At 45.7% G+C, this 16,161-nt stretch overlaps 1 long non-coding RNA gene across 1 annotated transcript in view; it reads left to right on the top strand.

Annotated features, from left to right (window-relative positions):
- Positions 1–3,185: 3,185 nt before the first annotated feature.
- Positions 3,186–16,161, top strand: part of LOC138504764 (uncharacterized) — a 245,847-nt gene continuing 232,871 nt past the window's right edge. The window contains exon 1 of the long non-coding RNA XR_011279954.1: positions 3,186–3,263. This is a non-coding gene — a long non-coding RNA (uncharacterized lncRNA). The remainder of the gene's footprint in view (positions 3,264–16,161) is intronic.

The raw sequence follows: 16,161 nt of genomic DNA, 5'->3' as shown, positions 1-16,161 counted from the left end.
TGTAAAGGGATTCTACATCTAGAGTGACCAAAATGTCACTAAATTCTGAAGTGAGATTATAGATGATTTTTATCATGCAGGTGGTATCTTGCACACATGATCTCATCTTGAGGACGAACGGTCTGAGAAAGAAGTCTGTATAGATTGACAATGGTACTAACAAAGAACCGATAGCAGCAACAATAGGGCGCCCGGGAGGGTTGAGGGCGTTCTTATGAATCTTAGGAAGACAGTAAAAAAGCCGGAATAGTGGGGGCACTTGTGGTAAGAAAAGATTTTTCGTTATCGTAAATCCAACCTTCGGTGTGAGCATGAAGGAGGAGACTTCTAATTTCATCTTTTATTCCATTTGTGGGATTACCCGCAAGTTGTTTATAGAACTTAGTGTCCTCTAATTGCTTCTTGACTTCAACTTTGTATTTTAATGTGTCCCAAAGCACCACTCCTCCGCCCTTATCTGCAGGTTTTATATATGTACATAATTGAAAGGATATGTATCAGTTTAGGGTGAAGCACTTTGGTACTATAGCTCTGTATATGCAGTTTCTGTTTGTTGACCTCGGGCTAGTGTAATTTGCTGTAATCATTGCAGGCTTTCACACCACCCCCTTTAACAAATAGTGTATGGGCCTCATTACGAGTTTGGAGGCAGCCATGGTGCTGTTAGCACCATGGCTGCCTCCAAACCAGGCCCCATTACCGGGTTCCTGCAATGGGGACTTACCGGGTCATTCCGACATAGGAGGACCTGGTAAGTCCTCCTTGCAGGAACCATTCCCCATTCCCATTTGAGCCCCCATAGTGCTCAATGGGAATAATAATAATAATAATAAAATAATTATCCCCGTAGGGCTCAATGGAAATGGGGAGGGAGGTAACAACGGGCACATTACAAGTGTCCCATTGTTACCTCCCTCTTCCCCTCGCGGGACCCGGAAAAGACATCTAGTTTTACCAGTCGTCCGATCCGGGTCCCGCGAAGGGAACCTCGTAATCAGCCCTGTCGGAATGAAGGGGGCCGGTCCCGTACCGGCCCCCTTGATTCCGTCAGCGCCAGGGCCGTAATGAGGCCCTATGTTTCTCAATAACAGTCCTTAGCTCCTTGGATTATTAGCCCCAATTTTCGGTGGTCATTAGAACACACCCACCATTCCTACCGACTCAACCTTCTTTCTGGACCCTAAGTCGGAGGCAGAGAAATCGTTGGACTGCCTAGACATCAGAAGAACTCTTAAATTCTAACTTGACAGGTCTAATTAGTTCAGGAAGTCGATTGTCCCTTCTAGTCACATTAAGCGGTTCGGGCCCCGGAGGGCAAACCTCTAAGGTGCCAATAGCGCATTGGAAGGTGGAGGACATCGCTGAGTCCTAAAAACTGCAGAAAAAGTCATGCCACCAAAATATGCATGCACATGCCTTAAGGGCTAAAGAAGCAGCTGTAGCTTTCCAGAGACAGGTGTCATGGCAGGTCATTAGTAAGGCAGCCACATGGGCCTCGCCATCGGCTTTTTGCAAGCGCTACTGTCTAGATGTTAGTGCCAGGGCAGATGCCCAATTTGGACAAGCTGTCCTCAAGAATTTCTTTGCTAAGTGATCAATGTCACTCTTCCCTTAGGGCGCTATCGGTTGTATTCGCCTATACAGTATGGAGGAAAAGGGACGGGACGTAGGCGTAATTAAGAGTTACTCACTGTAGTGGCTAACATACTCCTAGTCCATAGTCCCCTTTCCTCCATGCGACCCTCCTTCCTCCTCCCAGTATAATTAGGTCAGGCTAGTATAGCTGTCTGGCACATACAAGGAGACTGAGGCCAGGCTCTGCGCCTATGTGCGGCTGGAAATGTAAAGGGGAAATGCTCTTTTTTGGAAGAAAAAAGGTTCTGATCCTTTCACAAGCGAGCGACGGGCATACATTATGGAGGAAAGGGGACTATGGACTAGGAGTATGTTAGTCACTATGGTGAGTAACTCTTAATTTCCCTCACCAAATAGTTTTTGCTCATAACCGTTGGCTGCAATTGATGTTAGTTTCACACATAAAATACGTTTTCAAAAATGTTTAGCTTGTATACTGGATATGTTGTGTACAAATCTGGCAAAATGAGCTTCCCTTTTTAACTGTAAAATGGGGTTCTATAAATAGGTGCTCCAAGGTCTCAAGCTTATTAGTCATTATGCAGTCTGCAACTCTTTAGCGTGTTAACCAGCTTGTGTTTTCTGACCAAAACATCTAACGTCAGCAGCAGATTAAATTTAATTCTCATAATAAAAAAACTCCACGTTGCATCCGGAAATGTTATCAAATAGTTTGACAATTGGTTTAATAATTTATCTTCGAAAGCCAAATGAAGGAATAGCTTGCATTTACTTTTTAAAGTGCGAGTGATGGTGCAGTCATGTGACCATAGCTTTTATTTTATTTCATCAGGATTCCTGACTATGTCCTCTTTACTCACATTTATTTCACCTAATAAAGCAATGCAATTGTATTTATTTTTATTTATTTTTTGGATTTGTAAAACGCACTACAGCACAAGGGCGTCGAGGCGTTGTTGCAAGAAAGTGTCTTAGTTACAGGTAAGAAGGCTTTGCTCAGGGCTACAGAGAGCAAAGGTCTAACAGACGAGGTGAAGCAAGTACATAAGTGTTTGTGTTGTTACATATATCATACATTAGCCGAGAGGGTTACAAAGCATGGGTAGAGGTAGCATACAGCAATAAAAGGCAACAAGGCCAGTCGGGTCTAGTTTATACAAACAACATAGTTTTGATAGCTTTCCGGAAGGCTGTGTGCGAGTCAATACTTCTAAGGTGCAGTGGTAGGGAGTTCCAGTGGGTCGCGGCAATGACAGGGAAGCTAGATCCTCCTGCGCGAGTCCTCAGGGTCTTAAGGATGGTGATTCGGTTTGTTTATGCGGTTCTTGTGGGTCTGTCTGTAGTAGGTTTGGCAATTCTCTGTGATGCCAGTAATTACAAACTGGGCACAAGCATTCCATTGCCAGCATGTTCAAATCCATGAAAAGAGAATTCTTGGGTCGATCCAATAATTTAGGTAATATAACAACCTCTTCCTCTTTAATGTCACCTGCATGGATAAAACCTTTACAATAATGTAAGTGTTTTCAACAAAATAGAAACACAAGTTGTTGCCTCGCAAGAATGTTACAGCTTTCTGTATTTTTTTCAAGGGCCAATATCAACTCATAGCAGAAACAAAAGAAAAAGAAATTGCCGGTCTGAAACAAGATCTAAAAGCTTTGCAGGTAAACTAACTTTTTAGAAAACGAATGGTAACTATTCTTTCTTGTTAACGACTTTACTCAGAACGTAGTGATGTTGTTTAAAATACATTCCTATATCGCTCCTCACCCTGTTTCGGTTTGACACCCAATGGGAATGATTGGAGTGCGGGCTGTAATTCGCCTGAATTCTACATACTCCCTCAGCTGGCTATTCCCGTTCCTTGCTCTTGCTGCTTCTAGTTAACCTCACTCTACCAGTCCAGTCCCTACAACTGCTCCTGCCATTGCCATTTGTGCTATAAATGTTTCTTTGCCCATGAATACCAATGCTATAATTGCTCCTGCCTAGGCCATTTGTGCTAAAAATGTTTTGTTGGCCTTGAATACCAATGCGATAATTGCTCCTGCCAATACTAATTTTGCAAACATTTTTACTGTGCCCTTTAAGACCAATGCCAATGCCATTGTGCTAAATATGCTTCCTTGCCCATGAATACCAATGCTATAATTGCTCCTGCCAGTGCCATGTATGCTATAAATGTTTCTTTGCCGTGAATACCAATGCTATAATTGCTCCTGCCAATGCCATTTGTGCTATAAATGTTTCTTTGCCCATGGATACCAATTCTGCTAAAAATGTTACTGTGCCCAGATCTCACCTAAAACACAAAGACAATGGATAGTAGCCCTAAACCGATTTATAGCAACATCTAGCAAGTGCCGGCCTTGTCTCGGCCCTCGTTAAGAGTAGCTCTCCCAATATGGAACCCACCACCGCCAGCCGCCCTCCTGCCACTCTGCAAAACAACCATCCCGACATTACACAGTTGATCCCTCAAGCCGATATGACCCAGACCAAGCTAAGGAATAAGAGCCCCTCCCTGGCAAGTCTCCTCTTCTGAACTGCACTCTAATCAACGCCCGCTCCCTTCCTGCACACACCCTTGGCATCAATGACCTACTCACCTCTCATAACCTTTATGCTCTAGCAATCGCTGAAACTTGGCTCCACGACACACCTGGCCCTGCCCTCACCCTAGCCCTTCCCACTGATTACACTATCTATCGGAAAGACCGCCCTAAAGCCAGAGGAGGTGGAGTAGCCATCATAGCCAAAGATTCACTCCCTATCAGGCAGGTCAACACATCCGTAGAAGGGAATGGAGGTATCCTGTCCCTTAAACGGACCACCTCACCCACATGTACCATCACTATCCATATTGTTTACCGCCCTCCCAGCCCCATGTCGGGCTTTCACAAAGACCTCCTCCATGTCCTAGGAGATAACATCAAGAATTTCTCCAAAATTATCCTAATGAGTGACTTTAACCTCAGCCTCAACGATCCCGAGGACTTCCAGGCCCTGTCACTCTATAAAGTACTTGAAACCTTAGGCTTTAGCCATTGCATTAGCAATCTCACCCACTCCGACGGTCGTACTTTGGACTGGTTTGCAGACCTCAACTGCCCGACCGTAATCAACTCCAGCACCGAATGCCCCTGGTCAGACCATCATGTCATCCACTTCTCTATCCCCCACCCCAAGAAACGTATTCTTCCACTGTACCACTGGTACAACGTTCTTTCATCGTCAGGCATTTCAAAGTCTGCAGTTTAAACTTGTTTCACAGTTCATCACATTTTTGGGGGGGGGGGTGGGAAAGGGCAGATAAGTGGTTGGGGGGTTGGGTATAGGTACAAATAGGTTCCGGACAGCGGGACTGGGCGGGGTGGACCCCCCAAAAAAACATGTTTAAATTGCAGGCTTTGAAATGCCTGACGATGAAATGACATGGAACCGTACCACTGTCACCTGCACTAGCACATAACTCACATAAGCTTACCAAAGAGCGTATGCTGTCCTTCCTGGAAACCCCCAATCTTAAGCCTCCCTTCTACAGTGATCCAAAAATTCTTGTAGACCTATACGCCTCACCCTTAGCTAAGCCAATACACTATTTCCCTCCTCATGCCGCGTAGAGCGAAACCCATCAGACACTCCAAGTCCTGGTTCACCTCAGACCCGCTAGAACTCTGGAACAAAAGCTCTGTCTGCTCTTTCGTTTCCTAGTGAGATAAAATCTCGCCCTCCTGTTTGGGCTTTGCACTTTATTAATGCTAGCTCTACTGGGAGCGGTAACATTTCTAGTAGTTCCTGATAATGTAGCACCTGTAATAAAAGGACCACACTCCAAAAAACTTGTCACAATCTTTATAAATGCCTGCAGTTTTTGAAGGTCAGAGACATAAACCTTAAAAATATTGTTTATTGAAGAGGTTACAGCTGTCATTACAGACACCTTTTAAAATACACACAGTTTTTAAAATACATTCTAGCTTAATCTTTTTCAGAAGTATTTGATAATTCCAGTCACAATCTCTCATAATTGTGGTTTTTGGTTATTATTGCTTGTGTTCCATGCCCAATTAGTTTCCTCTTGTCAGTATCAAACACTATCTAAATCTCTTTTTTTAAAACTAGCTGTCCCCGGCCACGCGTTGCTGTGGCTCAGTCTGGTTAAATGGAAAAGAAAGAAAAGAAAAAGCGCACGTTTCTAATATGTTTAATTTCACAATGGTTCTGGCGGTTCTCCAAGTTGAGGTAGTTTAATTTTCCCGGCGGCGCAACACATTCCTTTTGTTTCTCCATTAAATTTCAGAGCCTTGCAATAAGGACACACTTCAGTCATGATACCAATGAGAACATGCCTGCTCAAACTATAATCATCAGCTGGGTTGTACCGGAATGCAAGGCGATTGTAATTGCGTGATTGCTGGGCTTGGAGTCGTGTGTGACGCTGATCTGCTGTTTCTCGTTGACGTCTTTCACCCACTCTTTGCCTTGTAAGAGGATTCAATTCAGCACTGCAGCTAAGTTAACGCCTAGTCTAGAATACTGAATGAAAACCCTTATTGATATATCTTTAGGTCCAGTTCATGCGTTCTGGATGACTACCCCTATATAACACCCCTCTCTTGGAATCCCCCTGACCCCACTGAGCCAAGAAGTAGTTCTGTTTTGCAAGTTAAAAGGGTTTATTTGATAATTTAAACAATAGATATATATATGACACTTTATAATAAATTAATAATTGAATATCACACTTAATCTGATATGATACAGATTAACAACAGAGAATCTGGCACTAGCACACTTCTTTATAATTACTAAGGAGTTGAGATGAAATGGATAAGGTAGCACACTGGTAAATAGGTACAGAAGTATAATGTGGTAGAGAATGCTTTATAGGGTTCAAGGAAATGCAAGGTTGAATGAATGAAATGCAGTATAGAAAATACTCAATATGATTTCAACAAAACAATGTAATCACTTTTCTCTGGCTATTCACTCCCCCCCTCTTTATGCAATGCAAGGGAATGGGAGGAAAGCACACAGTTCTCAGAAATGCAATCACTGTAAATCAGTTCACCCCAGCAAGCTTACACCACAGAAAACAGATAGGAGTTTTGAAAACACAGGCAAATGCTTTGATATGTGCTAGCAATGGATGAGAAATATGCTGGAAATGCTTTTAATTCCCTTTCAGAGGTTCAGGGTGAGTGGTATCTAGTTAATATTAGTCCAGGCTCACACTAGCAATGAGGCAGGGATAGTTAGCAGGTTAAACGAATTTCTGGCAAATGGAAGGCAAGCAGCAGCAGTTTTTACATGTGAAGAAATTTGCAAATCGCGGTAAAATTCGCGGATGCGCCGAGCGCGGAAAGCCTAGGATCCCAGCCTCAAAATGAAAGTTACTGCAAGTCTCTAGCACAAACGGTTGCGGAGATATGAGCGATTTTGTGAAGGTCGTTTTTCAGATTTGAAATTTTAAAGTTCAAAAAGACAAGTGCAGCTTGCAACTAAAAAATGACAAGTGACAGCTTTACAAATGACAGGTGACAGTTAGGAGACAGTTCTACTTAGATTAAAATAGGTTGAATTATATTATTTTAACTAAGAGATTGGATCTGCACAGTTTTCTAGGTACTCACACTATATTCTTGAGTGAAATGGGCCTCGCCATGGATCTGGTCAGGTTTTAAACTCGCCTCTGGTCTCTGCACTTCACAGTGATCTGGGTCAGCTCTCTCTGGTTCTCTGGTCTGGGTCTCTAGTTCTGGATAGATTGAAGTCTCTAGTTTGGCTCTCTGGAGGTTTGATGAATTTGAAGTCTGGATCTCTGGATGTTGTATGGTCCGGCAGAGCGCGTTGCAGCAAATGGAATTGAAGGTCCCTATCTGTCCTGTCTGTCTGCTTTTATGTGTTTAGAATGTGGGTGTGTTCTAGCATCACTGACCCTACCTCTCTCTCAGCTTCTAATTGGTCAAACTTCCATTTATCATTTGATTGGGGAATGAACTGTGAGTCAGAGGGATGTCATTTTATGGCTTGCAGATAGGACACTCCTCTGTCAGATTGCACACATTCTATATTTGATAATAAAAGACATATTTCAGAGTTACACAGTTGTTTGAAATTACATATACATGGTGTGGCTGAATTTAGCCATGTCTCTGTCCAAATCTGCTGTTTCTAAGAGCTTGCATTCAGAAATGGCAGATAATTGACTTTTTAACTGATTTTTCAATTTCTGACATTGACCCAACTTTACATACATGTGCGTAGGGAGTATGGACATTAACTGATGAAGTTTCAGACTTTTAACATGCATACATTTAGAGTAATATCCACTTTTCCGCTAAAACCCCCCTGAACATGCCACCGGGTCGAAAAACCTCTTAAAATGTGGGCAGAAAAATCACAAGAATTATGGTGTCATTTATAAAATTTTCACATGTCCGTACTATGAGTTATTCATCTTTTTCTAAACAATATTCTGGCTACAAAGGGGTGTGGTTTACCCTCAGCACAAGGTTGAATTTCTGGTTTTTCCAGTTCTGCCAAGCCAGCTTGCTCTCACAGGCAGTGCCCCTCCCCTTTCCTCAGGAGGAAGCCACTTTTTACGACCATTTACGACTCCTGCCAATAAAACCTTTGCCTGAGCCAGGACAGGGCTTTGTTCACTTTCCTGCAGAGCACAGGTAATTCAATTATCAGATAGATGGCATATCCTTAGTGTGAGCAGCAAAAGGGCAGCTAGGCCTGGGAACACAGCTGTGACTCAAGTTTCACTCCTGATGGGGGTAGTTGCCAGGCAAATTGGAATCTCTTTAAGCTGTCATTTCTGTTCCCCAGTTTCTGCATTCAAATAAAACTAAACATTTTCACATATGCAGCTAGAAGGCTGATTCTAAGTTTAAAACTATGACATTTAAACAGTTACAAAGGCATGTGACACCAAACATAGGTCACTCATTTAATCTAAACATTTTCGATTTTAGTGTCTTTAAATCCAGTGCAACTTAAACTGCTGACTCCATAGCAGTTTTGTTATAAGCATTGTTTTGGGCTCTTCATTTCCCAGATTTTGTAGGCACACAACACTCCATTCTACCAAATGTCTGCTGGTGTCCAGTGAGTTTTTAGATGTGTTGCAATGTTTAAAATAGACAGTTTGACTTGCCTTCAGAGAAACACAGGGTGGTTTTAAACTGCCGGCTTTTGGATAGTGGTGAGTACTGGTACTGCACCCATTTTTGGGATTTAAGAAAATTAATTCCCCACAATTCTAGGTTGCATTTGGCAATCAGCATTGCCATTCCCAATGGTTTCAGACTACTGTGCGGGTAGTCCAATGGTGGTTTTAGGCAGTGTCCTTCTGTGCCCATAACATCGGCAAAAATGGGTGGCAGCCTATTCTTCCTGCATTTCCCTGTGCATTTTCTGGGAAGCTCTGGCCATCATGATGTTTTCATGTCAGTACTGCACAGTTTTGAGGTAGGGCTCGGATGCATGGGTAAATACATCCCACAAGCCCCCCTCTTGCGATGGCCATTCGGTTTCACTGATGGGACTCGCAAGATCTGGGATGTTTCCTCATCTTCTTCCAATAGATGGCACAGTTCAGCATCTTTTCCTCCATCCGGTCGGATCGATCGGTTCTCCTCGCCGGTCCTGATGGGAATATTGGGCGGTACCCCGAGCCCGTTGCGTCTCAGCTCCCGGTCTCCGGATCGTCCTCCTTGGCCCGTCTCAAGGTTTTCTTTCTCCTAGGACGACAAAGGAAGAGCGGCAATACCTATTCATAGACGTTTTTCCACCACCGTTGAGATAGTGGGGCAGCATATGCATTTCATCATCACGAAACATTACATTCTTATTTTGAAAAAAAAAAACAGTATAACTAAGAGACAGTTTCATGCAAATCACAATATTTTAGAGACTAGATGTGGTATGTTTTATGATTGGAACTGAATTAGTCTGATACAGTACCCGCTAGGATTCCAGAGGATTCCTCCAGTTGTTGCAGAGTGTGCCTGGGATGGCAACATTTCAACTGGTTTATGTGGACCCACTTGTCTTCCCCCTCTGCCGAACCGCCTTTGGGGATGTGGATTTTGTAGGCCACAGGTGAGATCTTGTCGATGATCTCAAAGGGTCCTTTCCATGTAGGCAAAAATTTGCGCTGCTTGGCCTGGTTCCTTTGGAAGTTGTATAGATAGACCCGGTCCCCCACCTGATATTCCTTCCTGGAAGTTTTCAGGTCATAATGGGTCTTCATGCTATCAGCTGATCTTTCTAGATTCCGCTGAGCATAAGCAAAAGCATGTTGGAGGTGTTTCCTTAAATTCTCTACATACTCATGAGTAGTGGAGGCATTTATCAGTGTCTGCTCTTGGGTCCTGTAGAGCAAATGCTGAGGAAGCACCATCTTGCGCCCAGTCATCAACTCAAATGGTGACATTTTGGTTGCAGATGAAGGGGTAGATCTGATGGCCATTAGGACCAGAGGTAATCGGATATCCCAACTTGGCCCAGAATCTGCCACAAACTTCTTTAATATGCTCACAATTGTCCGGTTATATCTCTCTACTGCCCCAGAAGAAGCTGGTCTATAAGCAATATGCAGCTTTCTCTTGACCCCCAATATCTCCCACATCTTTGTCATTACTTCACTGGTGAAGTGGCTACCTCTGTCTGACTCAATCCTTTGAGGTAGACCAAAACGGGAAAAGATGTGGTTAATCATCAAGGCAGCTGCAGTTTCCGCCTTGCAATTTGGGGCTGGGAGACATTCCACCCACTTGGTAAACAAGCATGTCACAGTCAACATGTACTTATTCCCCCTAGCCGAGCGAATCACAGGGCCTACAAAGTCGATTTGTAAATCTGACCATGGCAGGGTCATCCCCCTCTTTTGTAAAGGCGCCCGGTGTGTGAGGGATGTCGGCTGAAATTGTGCACACACAAGACAACCCTTCAAATATTGGTTGAGGTCCTGGCCCATGTGTGGCCAGTATGCAACCTCTCTTAAGATTTCCAATGTTGTGTGAAACCCCCTATGACCGGCAGTGGCCGCATCATGGGCGTGACTTAACATCAGGCTTCGGAATGAGGTAGGAACCACCCACTGATCGTGGCCAGCTTTGGATTTCCTTACCAGCAAACCGTCTTGGCTCCGGAACATTTTTGGACATTTCATCAACACTCTTAGGTCCTCTTTCCCAATGTAATCGGTATCCGTCAGGGGAAAGTTCTCAGGGTCCTCAAGGTGCTGGTAAAATTTACCAATAATTGGATCCCCCTTCTGAGCAGTAATCAAATCAGCATCAGGGGTCTCCTTACTCCATTGTGCAATTGAAAGGTCGTTGTGAGCATTTGTCTGGGACCTAGTGATGGCAGTGACCTGGATTTCCCCCAACAGGGACTCAATCTCAATTAGATCCCCTTGGATGGCCCCGGTTTTGGCCAGCTGATCAGCTAAGTCATTTCCAGTTTTGTCTGGTCCCTCTACTTTGGAATGACCCTTAATCTTTTTCCAATAGATGGTCATCTCATTCGATGTGACCAGATCATCAATGTTTTGGATCAACTTCCCATGTTTCAAGGGTTTGTTGTTAGCACATAACATGCCTCTGGTTTTCCAATTAACCAGGTGCTCCACGAACCCGTTCCGTACATAATCCGAATCTGTGATTATGACCAGTTCGTGGAGTTGATGCTGGACAGCAGTGAGGATGGCATGATGCACAGCCATCAATTCTGCCACCTGACTACTTCGGGGACCAATTTTGTATCCAGCGGAGGGTTCTGGGGACTCATTCACCCATGCATTCCCTACGCCGGCTACTAGTTCTTTCTCCCCGTCGTTGTCAACATGGTAAGAGCATCCATCCACATACACAGTGGGCATTCCCTCACACTTGTCTTCTTCAAAGACTTTGTGGGGGGAATTAAGGTATGCCTCCATGTTGTCCTTTATTTTTAGACTTTCGTCCTCGAGACAGTTTTCTCTGGCACAATCATGCAAGTCAGCCAGACCTTGCGCGAGGGGACTCTTCTTGTTTTGGCCATATCTGACCTCCACAGGAAAGCCTTGCATTGACAGAATCCAGGAAGTAATTCGGGAATTACTCACATTTCCGGCCCGGATTCTGTCACTTTGGAGATATTGCAGAGGCTGGTGTGGAGTCTCTACTATGATGTGTTCCCCCTGGATAAACGGGCGGTAATTCTTCAATGCCCACACCGTTGCCAGGAGTGCCTTCTCACAATCGTTGAATTTTTCCTCCACAGAGGATAAAGTTTTGCTCGCATAGGAGATTACTTTATTGACCTTGTCATGCTTTTGATATAATACTGCCGTCAAGCACGTATTAGAGAACCCTGTCTCCAGGAAGAACTCCTTGTTTCTGACCGGGTAAGCTAGGCAAGGCGCTTGTGAGAGGCTTCTTTTGAGTTGTTTTACTGCCTCGGCTTGTTCTGGACCCCATTCCCACTTGACCCCCCCCTTCAGGAGATGAATCAGGGGTCTGGTGATCTCTGCGTAGCCCTCAATGAACTTTCTGCTGTAATTAGTCAGTCCAAGGAGGCTCCTTAGTTCTCGCAGAGTTGTGGGGTCTTTCAGTTTCTGAAGTGCTTCCACTTTCTTTTCCTGGGGACAGAGACCCTGAGGAGTAATCTCATGCCCCAAGAAATTAACACGGGTTCTACACCACTGTGCTTTCTGAAAGGAAAGTTTTGCTCCGGCGGCCCTCAACTGCGTCAGAACATAACGGATCTCCGCTATGTGTTCCTCCACAGATGAACTTTTGATGAGGACATCATCTACATAAGCCAGGTTACCCCTTGCACCCAAGTCGGGCATGGCCTTGTGTAGAAAAATGTTGAATTCATTGCCGGAGTTGAGGTATCCGAAGGGAGTCCGGGTCCAGGTGTACTGCTGGCCCCCAAAGGTAAAAGCCAGCTTGTATTGGTCCTCCCTACTGACAGGCACAGTCCAGTATCCATTGGTCAGGTCTATTGCAGTGAATACCTGTGACCCCTGGATCTGGGCCAGCCCTTGGTCAATGTAGGGCAGAGGCCATCGGGAAGTATGGACCCGTTTGTTGAGCTCCCTAAGGTCGGCGCAGAGTCTCCACTGGCCGTTTGGCTTCAATATTCCCAGCACCGGATTATTGAAGGTGCTGTGGACGGGACGGATTATTCCCCGGGACTCAAGGTTCTTAATTATTTCGGTAAGGGACTCCATTGATGCGAGAGGCAAGCGATATTGCTTCACAAACACAGGAGTCATGCCAGGGTCCGTGGGGATTGTTGTTGTGTGGATGTCAGTGCGACCACAGTCATATGAGTCTACCGCAAAGAGATCTTGGAAATCCAAGAAAACTTGTTTCAACTTTTGCTTTTGTTCCAGAGTCACACAGGCATCAGCTAGGTTGACTCTCTCTTCCACCATCTGCCTGAAGCCTGGAAAGACTTCTGGTCTGGCTATCTCCGCGGCCTCCTCCAGCTGGGTGGAGAAGTCCCTGGTCAGAGTGCTGATTTGGACCGGAGGCTTCAGGTGGGAAAGGCAGCCCTCATGGACCTGGAAAATCACCTCATCCCTCCTGAAGTCACAAGTCACATCTTCCTTACCATAGGGGCAGGAAGTGTACACCAGGAAGTTCCCCCCATGCCGGGTAAAAATCCTGTCTGGTGTTGTATTGTCCTCACTGTCACTGTCAAAACAGTCCTTGGGGATTGGTCCTAACAGTTCATTTAATAAGTCGATGGAAAAATGTCGGTCATCAACCGCCATTCCAATAATGGTGCCTGCGGCTAGAGTAATACTCTTTAAGTCGCTGTTATCCACCTCTATTGGAATGGTGTCATGTTCTATGTTGACTAATGGAGTTGGGTTTACCCCCAACCCTTGCTGTTGGAGAGAAGCATTTAGATGTATGTAAGCATCAGGGTTTTTCAACTCTTGTCCCCTTTTGACTTTCACTTCCAGGGAGAATTGTCGAGTCCTTTCTGGGATGGTGACTTCCTCTTTAACCTGAATTTCAACTGCATACGGTAGCAATTGAGCTGACCTAAATGCTTTTTCTGGATCATCAAAGCCCATGGGATTATCCGCTAATCGGGACCAAGCTTTGAAGTTTATTAGGTCCAAACTAATGGCAAAGCGATTGAGAATGTCACTGCCTAAGTAAAAGGCGGCAGGGACGTCTCGCACGACCCAACAATTGTGGACTATGCTCTTGTTGCCAATGGAGATTTTGAGCATACACCTGCTTGGCAGGAGATGTTTGGAATTAGGTGCTTCCAGGTCCATTTCCCATTCGTCTATCAGTTTGAAGGTGGGAATGGCTGGATCTTTTGGGAGTTGGCGGAACATGGCTTCGCTGATGAAGCTCTTACCGTTGTTCATACACACTCGAGCGAGAACAGAGTCCTTCCCATCATTTAACTGAACAGGGATGAACAACTGCTCTCCAATTTGCTGAATATCAGCCAGGCTCTGAGCTGATTTCACATCTTTCTGGACTATAGGAGTGGGAGTTTCAGATTGTGGATTGGTATAGAATTTCAGAGTGTTTCCTTCCAGTGTGGAATACCACTTTAGACTGGAAGGAAGGTTGATTTTCAGAAATAGAGAGGACCCTGCATCACCAGTCTGTTGTCCTACTGCTATTACTGTCACGTCTGGAATTTGGCTATTCTGGAAGTGAAATTCTACTTGGTCAGATTTTTGTTCAACCATGTGGCAGGTGCCGTTTAAACTAACATGGTTGACACTCTGTTTTAATTTTATTGGTCGGCTAGTCTGGGTCCAGAGGACCTTGTTTACACAATCTATTAGGGGTGACAACCTTCTCAGGAGGTCATTCCCTAGTAAACAAGGGGTGCCCTCTGGGGTCACAACTATGACCGGGTGTTTCAGCTTGTGTCGCCCAATTTTAATGTCCAAGTCTGCAGTCCCCTCAACGGGAATTTCCTTCCCGTCAAAGTTCTGTAGTTGTCCCGGAAGAGAGGTGAGAGGAATTTGGTAATCCTCTCCCCTTCCTGCATTCAGTTCATCAAAGGCCCTTCTGGACAGAAGGGTAGCTTGAGATCCAGTGTCCACCAGTGCCGAGATTGTACCCTGCCCCTGTACTTGTACCGGGGCATAATATCTTCCCTCCTTCTCCTCAAGGGGGCACAGATAATGTACATTTTTGGACAACTGGTGGGCTAACTTTCTGGTTTTGGACATCGCGAGAGAAGAATTTTGGGCAGAATTCTGTGGAGAGCCTTGGGAATCTGAAAGAAAAATTTGGCAACTGGAGATCAGAGCCAGTGTGGGTTCCCCTGGCTCCGGTTCTGGGCCGCCCCCCCCGCTTTGGAGGCAGTCCCCAGTATGGGTTTGAACCCGGGGATTTTCTTGCTGTTGGTTCTGGGATGAGATGGTGGGCGGCGGTAGCTCAGTCTCCACATCTCCCCAGTCTGGATTTGCATCCCTAGGGACCCATTTTTCTTTGGGAGGAGTTCCCCCCTCTCTGAAGGAGAAGATCCTTTTCCCAGGATCCTCTGAGGATCCCTCTCCCTCAAATTGGAAGATCTGTACCTCCTCCTCAAACTGAGTCTGTTTGGGTCTTTTGTTTCTCCTACCCCCCCTCTGCTCCTTGGGAGGCAGACTTTCAGGGGCAAGAGATTTTGTTTCCGGTTCCTGGGTTTCCAGGGGCTGTTTACAAGTGAGGAAGGAAGCTTCCTCCAAGGCTTTACACCCCCCTTCCCTTTGTGCCTCCTCCCTGGGAACCGGTGAATTATCGGGGTGCTGCCCCCGTCATTGTTCTGGAGCACCAGGTCCAGAGTTGGGTGCGTTCTGCGCCGGCACGCCCATCTGAGGGTTCTGCTGAGCCCTCAGTATGTGACCCAGGTCCCGCGCCATGTTTTGAACCTGGCGCTCTAACTGGGAAACCCGCTCAGGCTGATACGGGGCCCTGTTTTCTCCCCTGGGCTGATCCCGGGAAGGGTAGCTGTCCCTCCTCTGGTAATACCCCGGGTTGGGAAGATTTGGGTACCCCTCCACCCTTGGCCTCCCCTCTCCCGGATTCAGTGGTCTGGGCTCAGGGAATTGGGGAAAGAAGGATGGATGGTTTTGGGGCTGAAAGTCGGGTGGATATCTGGGGAAAAAGTTCTGCCCAGGGTTTGGTAAATTTCTGCCCTCCTGTGGGAAGTTTGGAGGGAAGTTCCCTGGGTTAGGTGCTTGGCTGGATCCCCCCCCTTGGGCTGGAGGAGTCCACACATAACCCAGGATGGGTCGATTTCCCTTGTAACGGGGACTTACATAATCAGGAGAGCGAGGGACCCCATTTGTGGGGCTGCCTCCTTGGCTCCCTGTCTGTGACTGGCCCGAAGACCTTCTGGGCCTAGCATTATTAGGTGCAGGTAGGTTTTTCGGCCCCCCCATCTCCAAATCCAAAACGGGGGTGACCTTTACCTCTGCCACCTTGGCAGCAGCAGGGGTGCTGTTGGCTTTGGGGTTTTTCTGGGCATTACTTTTGCTATCTATCGGTTTCTGCACCTCATAGATCCGGGTAGCCTGTTCAA

This window comes from Ambystoma mexicanum, chromosome 11 (assembly GCF_040938575.1).
Source record: "Ambystoma mexicanum isolate Mex_15411 chromosome 11, UKY_AmexF1_1, whole genome shotgun sequence".
NCBI classification, from domain to species: Eukaryota; Metazoa; Chordata; class Amphibia; order Caudata; family Ambystomatidae; genus Ambystoma; species Ambystoma mexicanum.
The sequence above is the reverse complement of the archived record's forward strand: the minus strand, read 5'-3'. Positions and strand labels throughout refer to the sequence as shown.